This window comes from Notamacropus eugenii, chromosome 6 (genome assembly GCF_028372415.1).
Source record: "Notamacropus eugenii isolate mMacEug1 chromosome 6, mMacEug1.pri_v2, whole genome shotgun sequence".
In the NCBI taxonomy this organism is placed as follows: domain Eukaryota; kingdom Metazoa; phylum Chordata; class Mammalia; order Diprotodontia; family Macropodidae; genus Notamacropus; species Notamacropus eugenii.
The window spans coordinates 366,114,351-366,132,910 of record NC_092877.1 but is presented as its reverse complement, the minus strand read 5'-3'; positions in this window follow the sequence as shown (position 1 = coordinate 366,132,910).

The following is an 18,560-nucleotide window of genomic DNA, read 5'->3' as shown; positions in this document are numbered from 1 at the left end:
AATGCCCTGGACACAGGGTGGTAGAGTTGTGCCAATCTCACTAGGATTGAAATGATACTTGCTATCACTAGGGACTATTGTGGGAGGCATGTCCAGAGATTGGATGGGAGTGGGATATGAATAGTTGGTTACTAGAAGGTGTAGCTGTCAAAGGTCAAAGGTAATTTGGGGCCATAGTTCCAAATTGCTTTTCGGAATGGATGGACTAGTCCTTAATCCCACACAACAATGAATGAACATACCTATTTTACCACAGCCTCTCCAACAGCATATCCAGACCCAACTCGAACATTTCTTTTTAAAGTCTCAGGGTCACCTGACTGGACCCAACCTGAACATCTATAACTAAAGTTTCAAAACCAATTGACAAAGTTGTGCTCCTCTCTTTGCAGAAAGGAAAGACAGATAACATCATTAGGTGACAAATCTCACTGGAAAACTGTGTTTGGTTTGGGCATCAAAGAGTAAAGACGGTGACAGTCTGGGGACTATCTAGAGGCTGGAAAGCAGGATGATGAAGGCAGTTAAGAGGATGCCATACAAGTTTGGGGAGAAGGAGCTAAGAATATTCATTCTAAAAAAATGAAGGGGATGAAGGGGATTAAGCATTCATAAAGCATTTCCTATGTTCCAGGAACTATGCTAATTACTTTGCAAATATTCTCTCATTTGATGTTCACAATAACCCTGTGATGTAGGTACTGTTATTATCCCTGTTTTACAGTTGTGGAAACTGAGGCAGAAAGAGATGAAATGACTTCCCAGGGTCATTCCACTAGCAAGTATCTGAGGCAGATTTGAGTTCAAATTTTCTTGATTCCAGATCCAGTACTCTATCCACTAGCTACCTAGCTAGACAATAGAAATATTTGAAAGGCTACACACGTAAGTCAGCTAGCATTTTTGTGTCTAGTATGTGCCAAGAAGAATTTAACTTGCATCTACTCTTGCATTTAACTTGCAGCTAAAGTTTCCTTTGACTTTGAAAAACTGTGAACTAAGGACAATGGATGGGTGATAGTCAAAAAGACAAATGTAGGCTTAGGGTAAGGAAAAACTCCTCTGCAACGAGAGCTGTCCAAAAGTGGAGTGACCTGCCATGAGATGTGCTGGGTTCCTGCTCCCTGAAGACTTTTAAGCAAGGGCAATATACCCGTGTGTTGGGTATAGTTTTAGATACACAAGTAAAGCATGTGCTCCATGGTCACTGAGGTCCTTCCAGTCTGAGATTCAGTAATTAGTAAGGTTAAACTAAAGTCATGCTTCAGTTTCTCTGCCAGTTTCTCCTGGTCTGCACTAACAATTGACTACAGCCTCATCAATAGAATTGACTATGAAGTGAATTGAATCAATTATTCAGATGACTCAAGTAAACAGACCATTGCAACCAATTACTTCAGTTTATCATAGACATAGTTCTATATGTAATATAGACATAGTTGAAGTCCAAACTACTCTTGACTCTATAAGAATCCTTTGGCTCTGCTTATACAAAAGCCCCCAAATATATGGAATGTTAAAATATGGTTGCCTGGATGTCATTGTTTTACCTGCCATATGTCCTGGGAATGGTATCTTCTACTTCAATAAACCCTAACTGGTTTGACCATTTTTACCCATAAATGTAGATATTTATACCAGATAACTGATTGGTTAGTGGCTGAAATTGATAGACAGATTGGTACACCAGCAATGCAACTCTTGGAAAGGTTTTTGAGGGACATATGTAGTAGTTAACCTTAAAAGCCCCAATTGTGTTCTTGCAGCTCCTGTAGTGTGGATTGAAAGCTTTTTGTTCTAGCCATAAAATATAGTCTTTTCACTGGAACTTTTTTTCATTCTGTTGTACAGAAGAATTCTTAGCGAAATGCCTTTAAATAAAAGATTTGAACCAGTGGGTCACAGGAGACACAGTCTTTGGTTAAGCTGTGTGAAACTGAAGTTGACTATGGTATCAGTAGTAGGAGAACACGGTTGTTTTAAAATTCCAATGACTCTTTTCCTACATTAACTCCAGGACCTGCCCACCTGGTGTTTAAAATTCTACTTCATTGAAGACTGGGATATTGACAAAATTTGTGAGTGTGTGTATATGAAGGGTCTCAGACCTGGAGTAGACTTTGAGTAGACATGAGAACCCTCTTTAAGTTTTTCTGTTTGGTCCCAGAGGACAAATCCAAGAGCAAAGGGTAGAAGCTGCAAAGAGGCAGATTTAGGCTGGCTGTCCAGAAACCTTCCAACCATCAGCATCATAAACAGAATATCTCCCCCTAGAGGTGGTGAGTTGATACTATTTGGAAGTCTTCAAGCAGGACCCAGATGCTCACCCATCAGGAATATTATGGTGGATTCTTTCCTATAGCAGGTTGGACTCGAATTCTTGGATTCTGTAAAGTATTATGACTTAGTGGGAGAAAAAAATTCCTCAGTAGAAATAATCTTAGCATTGTCATTGATTTTCTTCTTTTCTCTTGTATAATTTTCATATATGTATGGCTGACACCCTGTGTGAGGACTGTCTCCATGTCTTCATATTAGTATTTGGAGTAAATACTTTTTTAAAGGAATTAGTAAAAACAGAGTTTTGTCAATATTTTTTAAAAATATCACCACCATGGCAAAAAATAAACAAAAAGTAGGAAAGCACTCTGGCAAAAGTACTCAACACGTTAATCAAATCAAATAGTGTGTACTTGATTTCACATCCAGAGTCCCCCACCTTGACAGAGTGACTTTCGTTATGTGACTGTAGAAATATAGTCTATTGTAGAAAACTGGGCTCTTCTACTGCATGTGTAAAATAGCCACTGAGAGGCAACATGGTATAATGGAAAGAAATCTGGAATTGTTTCAATGGTATCAAGGTTGGAATATTGTATTTCACATACTGAGCTCTGTGACCATGTCCAAGTCACTTAACCTTTCCGAGACTTCATTTCTTCATTTAAAAAATGATAATAATAATCTCTATATCATCCCTTCACAGAGTTGACAAAATCTTAGAACTCTAGATTTAGAATTAGATGTAACCTTAGAATCCATGAAGTTCAACCTATAATTTACACATGAGAAAACTGAAGTAGAGAGAGAATAAATGATTTCCCAGAGATTGCACAGCAAGTACGTGCTGGAGGTAGTATTTGAATCCAGGTCTTTATGTGTCAAATCCAATGCATTATCTACTAAGATCTTCCAAGCACTGAAAGTCACACCAGTCTAATACCCTCATGTCTGTTACTGGACTATTATTCGATCAGTCAATGAGCATTTATTAAGCATTCACATGTGCCTGCCATGTGCTAAGCTCACATTCTAATGGGGCAGATAACATGCAAAAAAGTGCAGTGTAAATGGGAGATAATTCCAGAGGGAAGGCAATAACCTTAAGGCAGACTGGGAAATGCCTCTTGTAGAAGAGGGTTTTCAGATGAGTTTTGAAGAAAACTTGGAAGACCCAGGAGACTAAGGTGAGAGGGAGAGCATTCCTAGCATGGAAGACAGTGAAAAGGTACAAAATTGGGAGATGGAGTGCTTTGTTTGGAGATGGAGTATCATTTGCTTGCCCCTTTAGATTATAAGCTCCTTGAGGGCAAGGTTATCTTTTGCCTCCTTTTGTATTCCCAGCACTTAGAACTGTGCATGGCACATAGTAGATGCTTAATAAATATTGATTGACTCTTGATCATGTACGATAGATGACAGGAAGGCCAGTGTTATTCAATCACAGAATACATGGAGGGGAGTAAAGTATAAGAATACTGAAAAAGTAGGAAGTGTCCAGGTTGCAAAGAGCTTTAAATACAAAACAGAGGAGATTATACTTTATGTTGGAGGTAACAGAGGTTTGTGACTGGAGGGCAACATGATCCTCCCTCTACTTTAAGAAGATTACTTTGGTAGACCAACCAACAAGCTGTTGCAGTAGCTCAGGCATAAGACCATGAAAGTCTACACCAGGGTGATGGTATAGTGTCAGAGGAGAGAAAAGGGCACATAGGAGAGATTTTTACTAAAGTAAAGTCAACAGGACTTGGAAAGAAATTGGATATGTAGAGTGAGTGTGAGAAGTCAAGGATGAAACTAAAGTTGTGACTATGTGGCTGGGAGAATGGCAGCTCTTTCAGCAAGAGTATAATAGGACAGTTTGGAAGAAGGAAAGTACTATGGGGCAAAGAAAATGAGTTCCACTTTAGACATGCTTGAGATGTTTACAGGACATCCCATTTGAAAAGTCTAAGAAAAGTTAGTGATGGGAGCTTAGAGGTCAGGAGAGAGACATAGAGATCTAGGAATCACCTACATAGAGACAATAAATGAATCAATGGATTCTGGTAAGATCACCAAGTGAAATGGTATGGTTGGAGAAAAGAGAGATCCTTGGTGTAGGGTGCTCTTGGTTAATGGACTTGCCTTGTATGAAGATTCAATAAAAGAGATTGAGTGGTCAAATAGCTTGGAGGAGATCTATAGGAGAACAGTACCATGAAAAACTAAAGAAAGTATGAAGTGTCCAGGAGAAAAGAATCATCAATAGTGGTAGAGCCTTCAGACAGATCAAGAAGGATGAGGACTGAAAAGATTGCCAGCCTGGCAATTAAGAGGTCATTCATGACTTTGGAAAGAATAGTTTTACTTGATTGATGAGGTAGGAAGTCTGATTACAAATGGTTGAACGTTGAGTGAAAGGAGTTAAAATGGAGCCTGTCAGTCAATAAACATTGATTAAGTGCCTACTATGTACCAGGTACCATGTTAAGTGCTAGAACTATAAACAAAAATAAAAATAGACAGTCCCTGTCTTCAAGAAGCTTACTTCTAATAGAGGAAGACAACATACAAGAGGAAGCTGAAAGGGGCGGTCTTGTGTATCTGATGTGAAAAGACAGCATAAAAAGTCCAAAACCTACATAGCTGGTGGGAAATTGGGAGAAAATTGTGCTGAGGATTCTCTTTAAACAGAGGCCCTAGAGTTCATGGGCCTGCTCTCCAGTCGGAGGATCCAGTCATAGAGGCAGAAGGTACTGAGCAGTAGAGATGCTGAATGCAGATGACTTTCTCAAGGGTGAGATTTTTACTGATGGAGGGGACATGAGCATTAACCTCCTAGTTAATCTTCTTGCCTCCTGTATCTCCTCCACACAGCTGCCAAATTGAGATTCCTGAAGCACAGGCTTGACTGTGCTACTTCTTTACTCCCAAAATCTCAGTGGCTCCTTATTGCATCTAAGCTAAAATACAGATTCCTTTGTTTGGCATTTGATGTCCTTCCCAATCCTGCCCCAACTCAGTGTTCAAACCTTATTGTACTTTACTCCCCTTCATACATACCTCATTTCACCCATTTCTTATGTTTTAACCAGCTGAGTGGCTCAGTAAATAGAGCCCCAGGCCTGGAGTTAATTAGATGTGAGTTCAAATCTGGCCTCAGATCCTCACTAGCTGTGTGACCCTAGGTAAGTCACTTAAACTATTTGCCATAGTTTCCTCAATTGTAAAAATGTGGTTAATAACACTTACCTTTCAAGGTTGTTGTGAGGATCAAATGAAGTAACGTGTAAAGCACTTAGCGCCGTGCCTTACATGTAATTGGCGCCATATAAATGCTTATTGCTTCTCCTCTTTCCTTTTGTTATGCCTTTGCATAGAGAGCTCCCAATTTCTGAGACACTTTCCTCATCTCCTCCTATTACAAGTGCTAGATTCTTTTCAATCCCAGTTTATGCGTTATCCTACACTAAGCCTATGCTGATCCTGTCTCTTCTCCTTTAGTATTCTCCTGCATGTACATTCCCCTCCAAACAGAAGGTAAGCTTCTTGAGGACAATACTTTGTCCAAATGACAATATTTAATCTTTGACTCTCTGTTTCTAGCACCCAACAATTGGCCTGGAATATACTCTACACTTTATAAATGCTTGTTGAATGAGAGCTTGTCAAGTGAGAGGCGAATCTTTATCACTAGAAACCATCTGTCTTTTGTGTGTAAGATGGGTTGTGAGTTGTTGAAATCTTGATTGTCTCATTGTGGTAAAGCAACATCTACACTATTTTATCTTCTGTTGAAATCTTTCCTTCTTTGAGATATTTGAAAATCTATTCTTGGAGAGCTTGCAAACTGTGTTGCCTCCATTGTGGGTTTCTTCCATATGGTTTGGGTCCAGTCCAGTCAGTCTTCCCAACTCCATCTTCATAAATGTCATTTCTTCATGCAGTATTCTGCCTTTGAAATGACAAACTGCAAATATATTCATCTGTACTGAGGGAATTGAATCTATCTATAACCAGTCATTGTTACTGATTAAGATAGATCACTAGGCAGGCAGATCTGTTCCATCTCGTATCTGTTTGTTTTCCTCCTGCTTTCATCTATACGTCTCAGAATGGTTTGGCTCAGCTATGTCTCACTTCAAGCACTGTAAAGATATGTTTGTTTTTTCAACCACTCTTTAACCTTTCATGACATCTTCCTGCTCATAGATTTTCTCCTCTGTGATGGTTTGCAATTCACATTCTGATCTGATGCTGCCCATCCCTTCCACATGTCTCTGCGATGTCAGGGAGATGACATATTTGCTGGTAGATGCAATTTCTGATCTATTTCGGTGTCTTTAATGTGATGACTTTTTGGCATGAAACTAATGTTCTCTCAGAAATGATAAGAGAGTCAACAGCTTTACTTTAATCAATTTCTCATTTTTCCCAAGTTGACAGCTTGCTTAAACAGACTGGGGAGGAGGAAGGCATGCTGCTGGAATCTCATGCAGAGTTTTCCCATTTTATCTTTTCTTCTAATTGGATATTTTCTTGGACTTTGTTCTAACCACTTGAGGATCTGACTGTACACAGATGACTCTGTCTGTAACTAGTCAATTCCTGTTTGTTAAGATAAAATAAGTTTCATTTTTATAATGTTTGGTTCTCACAATCTCTAACACATCCTGGAGAGTGGAGATGTTTGTACTCTCCACTGAATATTGGCATCATATATTGTAAAAGAGGGATGAGAGAGGTAAAATCTTTCACTTTGTCCCCATATATCCACTTAAAATATGGCATGATCAGTGCTCGAACCTAGATGCAAGAAGCGTAGTGTTGATACCTGGCTCTGAAACTTGCTAGCTCTATGATGCTGAAAAAGTTGCCTAACTTACAAATTTCTTAGTTTCCTTATTCAGAAAATTGGGATAGTAGCCACCTTTCAGAGTTGTCACAAGGAAAATATTTTAAGGCATGCTATAAGTGTCAGCTCAAACTATTATGGAAGATTTCCTATAAACACAACAACTGAATGATTCCCAAGTGATGGTGAGATGCTTCAAATGTTTCAGTTCATAGATGATAGTGTGCTTAACTACCCTATGGGCCAGCACATTACAAAAAGTCTTCTCAGTGAAACAAATCTTTGCAGTAGGAATGGGATCTAACACTTTATAATGGAAGCATAAAGTGAAAGAAAAATATATAGCACAGACATGTTAAGGTAGCCCAATGAGTTAGTTTATTGGAACATACACAGTGCTGTGTGAATTACCTGTAACAAGCAATTATTTTATATGGTTTTATTTTGTGACAGCAATAGGCATGTTTCTGCTGACACCTGGCTAATTCTGAATGACTGACCTTGACCAGATGAAACTGGATTGAACTGGTTTCCCCACTTTTAGTTTGATCCTTGACAGTTAGGTTTGTTCTCTTACTGTTCACTGTTTTCTTTTGCTACATTTTCGACTCTTTGCTTTTAAAAAGTAGATATTCATCACTCCAAGAAAATGTACATTAGTTATGGCTCTTCAAGAGCACACTTCACTATCTGTAGTGACTACTGTTATGGGAAAATCAAAAGCTTTAAGGACCATTCAAACCTGTAATGAAATAGAATCAGCTGCACTAAAGCACAAATTAGAGTCAAAAATGAAAAAGCAACACCAAGAAAAGACAAATTGTTGCTGTGGAACAACCTAATTAAAATTTTGTCATGTGCAAGGCAATATCAAAACTAGAGTACAGAATATTGAATAAAGGTAATTTTTACCAATGAAACTCATTTCATTCAAGGCAATTCCAAAACCTTGTAAGAAGAATTCCAAGTGAACTTATAAGATCTGGATATCTTCATCAGAATGTGAAGCTTTCATTGCCCCCACCCCCAAATGTTTTGCAAATGTTTTACTTTCAGTAGGTCTTAATCCCACTGAGGAAATGCTGAACTCTGAAAAATATATGAATATACTTGGAAGCATATTTTTTGTGAATTTATAAATTCTCAAATGCAATGTTCCCTAAAACTGAAACATGACCTTGCACAGATGTCATTAAAAGTTAAGAAGTTTATCAGAAGTGGAGATAAACTTGTTCAGTGGCCTAGGCCCTTGCCTGGTTTACTATAATCAAGACTCTTCTTGGAAAAATGGGAAAGTGTCAAAGGGTTATGTGACATTAAATGTGTTGATAGTAGGACTTCATGATGAAGAATGAAAGATTTTGTGTCAAACTCTTATGCTTTAATGCCAAACCATTAACAATCAATGGTTGTAACAAAAAGAGAACATGGTATAGAGTGAAAAAGTTTTTCAGGATGTAAAATTTGTATAGTTTATTGCATGTTAATAAATTTAATTATTTTACTTTACCCCAACGAATCCACACCACACAATCATAGAATTTTAGAATTAGAAGTACCCTCTTCTTGTCTAGTCTATACTTGAGCATGAATTTCTTCTAAAACATTACCAAGAAGTTATCAATGAAAGCCTTCAGATGTCAGTGATGGAGAACTCATTGTCCACTCTATTTTGGGGGTGCTTTAATTGTTTTGAGGTTTTCCCTTAAATTGAGTAGAAATCTGCCTCCCTGTAGCTTCTACTTATGAATCATTTCTTTCTCACCACTCTTCAACCAGTTTGCAAAAGCACCCCTCTAGTAGTACAGAATGAAACCCAAGAGGTACAGTGAGGTGGATAGTATTGATCCTGCTCCAGATGAACAAACCTTTGGATTTCTTTCTCCTCCTTTGGGGCCCTTCTCAGATCTATCAATAGTCCCTCAATACATATGTCGAATTCTGACTGTCCAGGGTGCCCCATTTCGGGATCGACCCCAGGTCTCCTCTCCTGGGTTGTATCCTATGCTCTGCCAAGGCTTGTCTTCCCTCATAAAAAAACTTTTCTTACCTCCTCCCTTTGGGTCCCTTTGCTTATCTAAGCTGTTTGTAATATAGAGAAATGTAAGATCATGGGATTTTCAGAAGGAGGAGACCTAGTCTAGCCCCTTTCTTTTACAGATGAGGAAACTGAGGTTCACAGAGGTGAAACAACCAGGATTTGAACTCATTCTCTCTTTCCCACATTATCCCTTCCCCATGTAAACCCACTCTATCCATTAAAAATGTCATTGCACACAATAAGCTCTCAGTTCTGATCTCAGATGGTTAAAAATATCTTCAAAAGAAAATCTAAGTGACTTTTTTTTGCAACTGCCTCACTGGAAGAAGTATATAACGATGAGATCATCTTCTGATTCTTTTCAGAGATATTATTCAGGTGAGCAGAAAAAAAGTCTATTTCATTCATGTGTCAAAAACTTCAGTTTTCTGCTTTCTTTGAAACCTGACCTCAGAACAGGGCCATAACATCTAGAAAACAGTTGCTGAATTGATTTATTTCAGATGGTTGCCATGGTGACTCCCTACTAATAAAGACAGAAACTGAAGAAAGAAGAAAGAGGGTTGTGGAGAGGTTGGTAGGATGGAGGCAGACCAAGTGAGAGGCGTCGAGGTTTCCATAGGTCACCTCTTGCCTGTGAAGCAGATCAGCATTAATTCATTCAAAGCAACCAAAGGAAAGTCCGTGAATTATGGGAAGAAATAAGAAAGGGGCTTTAGGATAGGGAGGATAAAATATATCATTAGGGGGCCTTCCAACTACAAAAGTTTGTATTTTTGAGTGTCATTTTTTTCCCACTTAGGACTTAGAATAATGAATGTGATTTATAGAAGAAATGATTATGGTTGCCTCAATTATTTTCTTTTTTCAAATTTAAGCATTTTACATTAAAAAAAAGAAAATTATGAGGTAGTATAGTAATAGCTAATAGGTCACTGGACTTGGAGCAAGGAAGACACTAGTTGTGTGACTCTGGGAAAGTCACTTACGCTTTCTGTGCCTCAATTTTCCCATCTGTGAAATGAGGGATCACTTGTAGCTATGAATGTATGGAGGAGACATAAGAGAGAGGGAATTGAGACAGAAGGATTGCCTTTGTAGGAGTTGAAATCTAGCTATGTGACCCAACTAGTTGCTCCTTGAGAGCAGAGACTCTCTTTCTCCCTCTTTCTTGGTCTACACAGTGCTTAACATAGTGCTTGGTCTACAGTTTGTATTTAATAAGTGCTAATTGACTAATTACCGAACTCACCTCTGAGTGAGCTATGAGGCAGCAAGGTGGTACAACGGGTAGAGCACTGGACCTGGAAAGAGGAAGATCTGAGTTTAGATCCAGTTTCAGACACTTATTAGCTATAGATCCAGTTTCAGACACTTATTAGTATAACCCTGAGCAAGTCACTTAGCCCTTGCCTGCCTCAGTTTCCCCATCTGTAAAAAGAGGATAATAATACCTTCCCCCTAGTGTTGTCGTGAGGATAAAATAAGAGAATAGTTGTAAACTGTTTTGCAAAACTTAAAGCGTTAATGATATTATTAGAATAATCATCATTATTACCTTTCTGGGGCTCAGTTTTTTAATTTGTAAAATGAATGTTAGAACAGTTGACTTTTAAAGTTCTTTCTAATGCAAATGCTCTATGATTATAAGAAACCGAAGTAAATTCCTTTTAAATGAAGGTTCTTTCCTTCTTCTTTGAAGAACTAACCCAGACAGGGAGGGCTGAGAAACGTCTCATTATCTCTATTAAAGTCAATCCATATAAATGAACCTATAAAGATGGCATAGGGAGTAATTTTGGTAAATGAATGAAAAGGTTTGCATATTTTCTTTATTGATACGATTTGTCGGAGTGGTGTTGTTCAGTCACTTCAGTCTTGTCAGATTCTTCATGACCCCATTTGGGGTTTTCTTGGCAAAGATACTGGAGCGGTTTGCCATCTCCTTCTCCCACTCATTTTATAGATGAGGAAACTGAAGCAAATAAGATTAGGTGACTTGCCCCTATGTTGTCCTTTTTGTCCATATGTATTATTCGAATAAAATGACAGTGAACTATGTTGAAGGTGAACCCTTAACCCTAAATGTTAAGAGTTCAAAAGAGAGAATGATGGTGGATTCCTCCAAGAACAGGTTGGTGAATCTGACTTAAAGCCTGGCAACTGTCTTGAATTAATAATGAAAAGAATGGTTTGGGAGCCCTTAGAAAAGACGTCAGTAATCGCTGCAGGCTCTTATGGGTGGATTTGTTACAGATAATTGCAGTTGAAACTTTCTTTATGGGTAAGGTTAAGATTTACATGATGAATATGGGGTATCTGGATTTCAGCAAGGCATGTGACAAGGACTCTTGAGATATCCTTGTGGACCAATGAATTTGGTTAATGTATCAATGTCCACTTGGAGGTTTTTCTTTCAAGAGGATCACAGGGTTCTATTCTTGTGTGTGTGTGTGTGTGTGTGTGTGTGTGTGTATGTGTGTGTATTTAATCAATGATTTGGATGAATGTACCAGATGGTGCTCTTTTAAAATTTCTAGGTGTCATAAAGCTTGAAGGGATAGTTCATATTAGATGGCAGAATCAGTATCCAAGAAGATCTTCTTGATCTAAAATGGTGGATCAAATCTAAGAACATGAAATTTAAGTTATATTTACATATGTATATATCTATAAGTATGTATATATACACATATGCTATGTAGTCTTACATCTATCTTCAAAAGACCAATGGTTCTCGTGCAGGAATGGGTGAGGGAGAGCTGCCAGAGTGGGGATGGGAGGCTGCGTTTAGACAATAGTTCAGGGGAAACAAGATCTGGGGATTTTAAAGTTCTAGTATCTCCAAATGCAGGGATGGAGTGGTCAAAGCTGAGGGAGCTAGAGAAGAGAGGAGTGTAGGATTCTGCTTGGATCCCTCATTTTAGGGAACTTAGGGGGAATTCAGAAGAGGCCATCGAGGATGCTATGGGGACTTTAACCAATGCTTTATGAAAGAATGAGGGACGTTTAGTCTAGAGAACAGTCCACCGAGGGACAGAGGGATGAATTTTTCAGTCATAAGAACTCTCAGAGATGGTCAGTTTATTCAGGGAGTTTTTAGAAACCACATCGTGAAGGGATAGGCTAAATCACAAATTCCTGCTGTGCGTTTATATCTATCAGGGCTTTCAGGGGAGTGGGAATTTCAGGATAGCCAGGAGGAAACTTGACAGCAGGTAGTCCCATGCAACATTTCCTGCCTCACAGTATGGGGAAAGTTGCCTTCTTATTAAAATAGGTTTTTAGCTTCAAGGTACCTCAGATTATCAAGTACAAGACTTTCACTTTACAGATGAGGAAACCAAGGCCCGGAAAGATAAAGTGCTTTGTCCAAGGTTCCACAGAGCTGCATACCTCAAGTTATCTCTCTTTACAGTGAGCTGCAAAGGCTTGTCTATACTAATTTTATTATATCAAAAGTCATTTAAAATAAATGCTATATCTATTGGGACTTAAACATCTTTTTGTTTTGTTACTGTCTGGGAGGTCTTTGGGTAATGATATTTCAAGTGCATACCTTATACAGAGATGATTTCCTGTCCACAAGAGGAATGTAATTCACTTATAAAAACAAAGAAGGATTATATTAGCTGGCATTATTTATTATTTATATAATCCATATTTACTAATCTATTATTTGCTAATCACTGTTGCCATCGCGCAGTTGTTGGCAAAGATATTGGAGTGGTTTGCCATTTCCTTCTCCAGTTATGCAGGCAGGGGCTAATTGACTTGGCCAGGGTCACACAGCTACTAATAATCTGAGGACAGATTGAAACTCTGCTCTGACTCCAGGCCCAGGGCACTGTAAATGGCACCACCTAGTGCCCATGGACCAGCTAGCTGCTTAGCAGGATGTCCCCACACTCTGTATTCCCACCTGTCCCTGCTACTCCTTCCCCATCATAGACCAGAGACTCTTAGGACTGGAAAAGGGGCCTTCAATAAGAGAAGCCACGCAGTCATTTGAACCATCAGGGAGATAAATGCACACCTTCTCCTTATTAATTCATTAGCCCCAGAGTTTCTTCTCTGAGCTTCATGGTCCCATCTCATTTTTCAGTAAAGATTAAATAGTTGAGACCTGGCGGGTGGACTTGGCTTACCAAGGCTTTATAACTATTAGAAAAGACACTACTAAGAATTTTCATAAATAATTAAAACTTCCTGTCAGTTATTAACCTAAGTGAACAAAGTGTACTCAGAGGTGCCATATTTTTTTCCTTGTTGATCGATGGGGGATTTATCCATTTCCTGTGAATTATTAGAATCAAGTTATTCTCAGAGCAGGGGATCTTCTTAGGGAAGGTGCCCCCTTGAATTTTCAGGTGAATGTGATTTCCTTTTAATGCTTCTGGGCAAAAGAAGGTGCTTATTTGTCTGAGTTGGAAATATTTCCTTCACAAAGAGAGAGGTCTTCGGAATCTGGTGATTTGAGGGCAGAAGACAGTTTTGCTTGTTTAGCCAAAGGGGTGTGATCGATTTGTCTGAGGGTGGAATTTGGACTGTGCTCCAAATATTCATTGAGGCAGCTAGGGCTATCATTTTCAGCAGGTGAGAAAGCCTGCAATCTGAGGAAAGAGTCCACTTTTCAGTCTCCATTTTCTCTCTTCCTCTTCCTCATGGCTTCTTGAGAGGGAGTAACACACTCTACTAGCACTAAAAAGAATAATAATATGAGCCAGGGAGGACACTCAATTCACATCTTGTTTTGTTCTTAAGCCTTTTAAAAATATTCCAAAACATCGCATAGCATAGAACCTGACGTAGAGGTGTCTAGAGTCAGAGATGTAACTGGTATGAGACAAAAGGGCCTTTGTCTTAGGGCACTGACATGAGTGATGGAGATGAGGGGAGAGGGGACACTTGGCTTCCACTCTGGGAGGCTGCCCTTTCGTGTATCATGATAAGGCTGTGCCAGCACACTCCCTATACCTTTCCCATCCAACTGTTCCTTTACCTTCACCTCCTCACATAAGGGAGTTGCTTACGTCCTCCCTCCCACTTAACTGAATTTTCTCTGGGTATTGTTTTGGCTCTGCAGAGATAACTGGGTTACCTTAGATTTACTTATAGAATCAAAGGTCTGCTTGTGCTGTGCTATGTGTACCTAGGTAGTAATGAAATAGGTTTGCAAAATACTTGAGCAACTTAGCGTCTCTAAAAAAACGTGCCTTTTCAGTCTTGTCTGCTGACAGCTCTTTATGTGAAAGAACTGAAAAAATCAGTCCTGTTAAAAAAAGAATAACCTAGGAATAGGAAGCACATTGTTCCAGAAGCCCCTTGACTCCCATTTTTGTATACTGAACAAGGCTTGGCTTCATCACTTAATTCCAACGAATTTAAACCTGTAGCCCACCCTTTGTGAACGACAATTCTCTAGGATAGGAAGGTGAAGAAACCAGAATTTGTTTTGGGCATTTGGGGTACATTCATTATCAAGTTAAAAATAGCAATCATGAAAACTTTCTTTACATGCTCCTGGTTATTACTACAGTGAAAATGTAACCTCTTGCAACTTATTTTGTGTGAGTATTTTTGGAGCAATGTTGAGTTGTTAATTTTTTAAAATTAAGTTGCCTTAGTTTTTTGATGAATAAAAATGTCACTTATGATTGAATATTCAATAGATGTTTGCTTTATAAAAAATATTCCCTGAGTGCACACCCTAAGATTTGTTGCCTTTAAGGATTTGGAGCAAGAAGGAACCTTGGAGGTCAAATAGACCAGTTTTGTAGAGTAAGAAACTGAGGCCTCTAGCAGTGGTATGACTGTTCTCTTGGCTTGGTTTTAAATAAATCTCAATGAAATCTTTACATGTTATAGTGTTATCCTCCATATGCTTCCAAATAACTGGCTTTATTTCATTTTTTGTCTTTTCCATTGTTGTTGATGTCCTATGCCTATAACCATAGGATTCTTAACCTGATGTCCATAATTGGACTTGTTTAAAAATATACTTTGATAAGTATCGTTCAATATAATTAGGATCCTATGTGATCCTGTGTATTTTATGTTAGGCATTTACAGACATGGTCCAGGAAAGTTCCACAGGATTCTCTAGACTCTTACACCCAGCCTGCTCTAACAAAAATGTGTCCTTTGGTCTCTTAAGAACTCTTAGTTTCACTTCTTTACCCATCTGTGAACTTGTCAAATGCCACTGATGAATAATTCCCAGCCATACCAACTCTGGGACTGGATCAGTGAAACTGTAGTGTCTGTGAATTTTTCTTTCCTATAAACATACTCCAGAGATGTGCTTGTTTGGTGTGATCATTGATAAGCTGAAGTAGATTTGTCCTCGTTGTCTTCAGCTACAAAATGACCTGGTTGATTCTAGCTGGATGATTCTAGGATCCCTCCCATATCCAACATTCTTTTTTTTTTTTTTTTGTAAATAACAATAGCTGGCATTTATATGTGGCAGCTAGGTGGCATTGTAGTGGATAGAGTGCTGGGCCTGGAGTCAGGAAGACTCATCTTCATGAGTTCAAATCAGGCTTCAGACATTTACAAGCTATGTGACCTTGGGCAAGTCACTTACCCATGCTTGCCTCAGCTTCCTCATGTGTAAAATGAGCTGGAGAAGGAAATGGCACACTACTTCAGTATCTTTGCCAAGAAAACCCCTCATGGAGGATTGGGCACAACTGAAGTGACTGAACAGCCAAAGCATTATATAGTGATTTAAGATTTGCAAAGCAATTTCCATATGTTTTCTCATTTAGTCCTTGCAACAAACCAGTAAGGTAGGTGCTATCTCCATCTTACACATCAGGAAACTGAGGCTAAGAAAGATTAAGTGACTTGCCTAAGTCACACAGCTTGTAACTGTCTGAGAGGATATGAACTCAGGTCTTTCTGACTCCAGATCTAACACTCTGTCCCTTGTACCACCGGCTCTTAATTTCTAATGTGTTTCTTTTAGAAGTTTCCATGGTTTAACCCGATAAATATTCCTATTAACTCACTGATTCTGGCAGTTGAAATGAGCAAGAGAATAGGGTTGGTGGTGCCCTTTTAAATTATATCAAATTCCAGTCCTATTTTTATGAGCAAAAATGGAAGTTTCATTTGGGGAACTGTTCTACTGTTAGGCACCTATCCCAAAAAAGTCAAAGAGAGGCAGGTCCTGTATACACAAAAATAATTTCAGTAGCATTTTTTTTTGTCATAACAAAGAGCTAGAATGTCTTGGGGTCCATTGACCGAGGAATGATATGATGGTAATGGGATTTTATTACGCTGTAAGAAATGAAGAGTAATGGTAAGAATAGTGGTATCTAACATTTATGTAGCACTTCAAGGTTTGCAAAGTCAAGTCAAAAAGCATTTATAAGTCCTTCACATAATTTATAAGTCCTTCTATGAGAACTTATATATGAACATATTATTTCATTTAAATATGTAGAATTCAATGGAACTTGGGAAGACTTGTCTGAACCAATATGGAATGAAATACATAGATGTAGGAAGCCTATTTATAGAAAAATCACAGTAACAAAAAGGAAAAAAGTGGAAAGCCAATGTAGAGCCCAATTGTGACTTCATAGGACTGATGAGGAATGTATCTTACCTACCGCAGAGAGATGATTGACTACAAGTGGGGCTGGAGAATACATTTTCAGATATGTTGTTGATTTGCTTGCTTTAATTTTTTGTTAAAATGGAGAGTCTAGAGGCAGAGACAATTGTTGGGAAGTTCCAATGATGTACAAAGAAGCAGGTACGAAGAAAAGATTTTAAAAGAAAAAATAGGAAGGAGAAGTGATTGTATGGTTGATCAGTTTTTAGTTCAAGTTGTTTCTTTACAGATTAGATTGTCTGTATAAAATAACAAAAGGAGCATAAAATAATTTGATTTAAGTGGAAACTGAATAAATAAACTATGAATAGACTGAGTCAGAGACATATGCTGAAACATTTCTGTTAGTTTTGACTGAAATTTTAAATATCCCATTTTCTCACATATACCGAGTAATAATCCATTAACACAAATATTTTCCAATGATCATTCCTAATTTCTTCTGACAGGCATCTAGCATCTCCTCCTGGCAGTGTAGACTGCTTGGAAGCAATTGCCTCTACTATCAAAAAGACTCTACTTTGAACTTGCTGCCATGATTTTATGGTTTTGTCAACGCACATTGGAAAAGAGGCAGCAGTGTGCTGGGATTACAGGCAGGGATATGGGTTCCAATCCTGTTTCCATGCTGGTAGAGTGATCATGGACAAGCTATTTAACTGCTCCAAGCTTGAGGCAACCCCACCCCACTGTAAGGAATAGACAGATTGCTATCTGCATTGAAGGTGAGAGTTCCCACACTAATGGTTTCCATCCTTGGCATACTGGCCCTTAACACATGGTAAGAGATGCAATCTATTCAATAATTTGTACAGAATGGGATAGGAAAAAAAGGTGGTAGTTTTCTGACTACATTCACATTCAATGAATAATAACATATAACATAAATTTCAGACTTCCTGTGTAAATATTTAATTTAACAAATGTTTATAAATTGCCTAGTATGTGCAAGGCAACGTATTGGGTACTGGGGATACAGAAAGAAAAGTGAAACAATCTCTGATCTGATTGTACTGGGTAGGGGTGGGTAAATGGGATACTCCACATCCAAAAGTCAATAAATAGCACCTCAATAGCCCAGTGCCTAGAGTGCTGGACTTGGAGTTAGAAAGAGCTAAGTTCAAATCCAGATCCAGAAAGAAATGCATTGGCTGTGTGACCCTTCACTTCTCCTTGCCTCTGTTTCCTCATTTGTAAAATGGAAATAATGATGGCACCTATCTCCTAGAGTTATTGTAAGATAATATTTTCAAAGTCCTTCAAAAACCTTAAACACTATATAAATACTAGCTTTGATTATTATTTACTAATTAATGAAAAGCATATATCAAGTTGTTCAGGCATTTCAGTTATCTCTGATTCTTCGTGACCTCATTTGAGGTTTTCCTGACCAAGATACTAAAGTGGTTTGCCACTTCCTTCTCCAATTCATTTCCCAGATGAGGAAACTGAGACAAATGGGGTTAAGAGACTTGTCCAGGGTCATTTGAAATCCAAAAGATGAGTTTTCTTGACTCCAGACCTGACACTCCATCCCCTGCAGCACCACCCTCCTGCCTATATATTAAGTACTACAAAGTAATTTTAAGCAGTAGAGAATACTAATAACTGGATCAGCAAAGATCCCCTTGTAGGAAGTGGCACCTGAGATATGGTTTGAAGGAAACCATGATTCCATGAAGCAGAGAAAAGAGAATGCATTCCAAATATGGAGAAATGGAATATATCATGAGGAAGAAGTAGGAGGCCAATTTTCTTGGAATGGGGTA